Source organism: Lactuca sativa, chromosome 3, assembly GCF_002870075.4.
Source record: "Lactuca sativa cultivar Salinas chromosome 3, Lsat_Salinas_v11, whole genome shotgun sequence".
NCBI lineage: Eukaryota > Viridiplantae > Streptophyta > Magnoliopsida > Asterales > Asteraceae > Lactuca > Lactuca sativa.
The window spans coordinates 198,283,350-198,287,330 of NC_056625.2; positions in this window are offsets into that span (position 1 = coordinate 198,283,350).

Consider the following 3,981-nt stretch of genomic DNA (forward strand, 5'->3'; position numbering starts at 1 on the left):
AGTCCAAGTGGAACAAATAAAGTTCCAAGTGATACATCATCTGTACAGACTGAAACTCCTCTTAGAAAACCAAAATCTAGGGCAAATATTCATAAATCCTCTGAGCACTTCGCAGGTCAAAAACATCAAAGAAATGCAATGTATAAGAAAAATCTAAAGGAAGGAAAGCATTTTTGGAGATCCAAAAATCCCAACTTTGTCTATCAAGAAAAGTCATCCAATCCAAATGCAAAAGTCTCTTCACATGCGAACCCTAAGAGTTTTCCACGAACTCAGTCTCCACACTGTAACAACCTGATATTTCAAGTCAATGTAATGACTTCCAATCAAATGCTGTAACCTGTTTTTAAGTTAATAAAATAGCTTCGAAAATAAAATGTTCAAAAATCTCAATTTGGATGTACCAAGAGATAAACATCATAACAAGGTATTCAAAAACATAATGAACACTATAATCTGAGTTATAATGAAGAAGTTATGACCAATCAAAGATACGCGACAAATACTTTAAAACACTGTTAAGCGTAAAACGCGAAGTTTCAATAAAATACTTGTTAGCCTTAGGTATATAAATGAAAGTCGTAGATTATGTAAAACCGTGAACGTATATGAAAAGAACGTCCAAATCTAACTTCGTATGAGGAAGTTATGATTTTTCTATGTTTCGGAATAGCAGTAGACAACTAAAAACTCGAGGTAAAGATCGAGAGGTTTTTAGTTGACGAATTCAAAACGAGAGTTGTAGAGTACATTCTCACCTACGTGTGGATATAAAGAACATCAAAAGTGGAGCTTGTATGCAAATGTTACGCATTTTAGAAGTCTGGGGCACACCAACCGAGGGCGTGTACACCCAGCGTACGAGGGTATGCCCAGCATACGAGATGTAGGGCCTCGGATCGACCATGTGTCCCCTATGCCTTCTAGTCTATCCCATCTGAAGTCCGGTATCCGAAGAAGGTGTCATGGATGACATACCCCTAGCGTACGCGCATACGCTCAACGTACGAGGCCTGCCTTCACCCCTATAAATAGGATGCGAGGGTTCCGAGTTCTTTTGCTAATTTACACCACTTCTCTCCCATTTTCTCACTTTTGTGCCTCTGGAAACTACCCCGATGCTCCAGTTACATATCCAAGCTCCGATGTAGGTCCGAAGCCCCGAGATTCCAGAGAAATATACCACTTCTCGGTCGAAGTGCTGCACGAGAAAAGTCTCGTTTTCTTCAAATCATCACACTTTCCAGGTGAGTTCATACCCCTACAACCACACTTTAAATGCTTTTTAAACACTTTTAGGGGGGGGGGGGGGGGAAATACAACTAAACAGACGACTAAAATCGGGTGAAAAGATAAATCTTTTGCTATACTATTCATGTTGTTGTTATAACTATCATACGAAAATGTTAGCATGCAAAACATCTCACAATACCGTTTTTCCCTTTTGGGATCAAATATGCTTATATATATCAAAATATGTTTTATTTATATGTTTTTATAATGTCACACCCCCAAACCAGAACGTCGGAAACGTTCGGGGGCGGAGGACGTCATATTCAGTATCATAACAGTTGTATAGTAAGGAAAGTACACACTAGCAAATATATAAATATTTAAAAGTTTTTTCATAAATGTAGTTGTTACATATTTGAAAGGTAAACATAATAACATTGTTCAAAAAAAGAAGTCATTAATGTCGGAGCGTTAATCCCAAAAGATGATTTCCAAACCTGCTTAGCGGTTTCTTGAGAATACAAGTTATTTCAAAGAAGAGTGTAAACAATTAAGTTGGTGAGTTCATAAGCGGTTTTGAGAAAGTTTATGCCATTCTAAAGCTCGTGCGTGTTTTCCAAGAAAATCCCTTATTTTCTTAATAAAGTATGCAATGCATATGAATGCTTGTTCTATGAATGGTAAATAGTTGTGCTAGGAAAATCCCTTATTTTCCAATTAGTTGTTTGTTTTGAATACAGGAAAATCCCTTATTTTCCTAATGATACAAGGTAGTCTCAAATGTCCAATACTGAAAATCGTAAGCAATTGACCGGCTTAAAAAGGTTGGTGTATAGTTTTTATAATATAAAGCTATAAGAAGATCGCACTTGTTAGATAAAGAATAGTTTTGATAGATACTCTTTTAAAATACCATAATAATTGTCTATCCGGTGAGTTTTATAACCATACTAAACATAATATGCCTGTAGCGACAATCTTCACGCGTCAAAAGTTATGACAAACTGTCACCCAAAGGACTATAGCTAAAAGTCAGGGCGCGGGATCATGACTTCTCGTATAAATGTACACACATTTGGCATGCTCTCCAAACGGGAGACTCTGGTTATAATAGACAGGACTTTAGGTAGTACCTTTTTAACAAAAAGGTAGCATTGAAGATGTAATCTTCTCACGGATTCTCAACTAAGTCTGTATTAAAATGATAGTTTTTTATGCAAATGTTTATCCTCTTTCACAATGTTTGACAAAGCATAAATCATAAGTTATTGAATGCATAAAAATGGTTTAACAAGGGTGGCTACCATTAATACTATGCATTTTGCATAAACAAGGTTAATACTAGTTATAGTTTTCCTTCATACCACAAGGTTGAGTTTAATAGACAGTTTTGCATGTTCAACAGGTTCATTAAATAGATAAATCTAATGCATGCAAAGTATAACAACTGGTTTTCACGTTTTAACTCGGGATCAACCGAGTATTTACTTGTATTCTCCCCTGAAATGTATTAAAAGTACATTATAAAGTATTTGAAAGTGTATAAAAGGGGGTATGACCTCACTTGATTGAAGTGGTTCCTTTGAAGTAGTCGAAAGAAGAATCGAGTAGAACTTCGACTTGAGAGAGTTGAAATCTCGGGATTCTCGGGGATCTCGGGAGTGTAGAACTTCCTTTAGAACTCGAGTATTAAAACCGGGGCTTCAGAAAGGCTTCTCGAGGTAATCACACAGAGTAACAACACTTAGATGGAGAGAATTGAGCACAAAACCCGACACCCTTGAGCATCTATTTATAGGGGGATTTTTGGGGTTCACTTCGTGAACATAAGCTTGTTCACGTCGTGAGGCCTAGTCAGCCTAATCCTCTTTGACAATTTGATGTGGATGACACTCTGGAACCTATTAGTCACGAGCTCACGTCGTGAGCATGGTTCCCTCACGTTGTGAGGCTGAGTCAGCCTCGGGTTTTGAGTCCCAAACTTGTAAAATCCGTAACTTCTGCGTACGAGCTCCGATTTCGACGTTATTTATATGCACGCATAGGTGTGAAAAGGCTCTACAACTCTCGTTTAGACTTCGTCGGCTAGTTTTGACTTTATTTTTATAATATTATTTTTAGTAGGCCGGGCCAGGAAAAGTCCGTTTAAATTCCATAACTTCTTCATCTGATGTCCATTTTCGTCAGGCTTTTTACTGTTAAAATACTATTGTCGGGGACTTCAACTTGCGTTTAGGTTGTGTCGGCTAAATATCGCTCGATCTCTATTTCAAGTTTTTAGCTGTCTACTGTTGGGTCCGAAACTTTGAAAAATCCTAACTTCCATCATACGAAGTCAGATTTGGGCGTTCTTTTTATGTATGTTCGCGGTTTAACGTTATCTACGACTTTCGTTTAGATACCTAAGGCTAATAAGTATTTTATTGAAATTTATCGTTTTATGCTTAACAGCGCTTTACCGGTATTGTTACGAATCTTTGATTGGTCATATCTTCTTCGATATAACTCGGATTTTAGAGTTCTTTATATTTTCGGAAACCTTATCACGGTATCTATCGCATAGTGTACTCAAACGGAGCATTTTGAACATTTCATTTTCGATGATATACTTATTACATTACAAAGCGGTTATAAGATTCAATTATTAGTTATTACATTGACCTGAAATAACGGGTTGTTACATCATCCCCCTGTTAGAGGGAATTTTGTCCCGAAATTAAATACAAAAGAAGAGTTTAGGGACTAAGG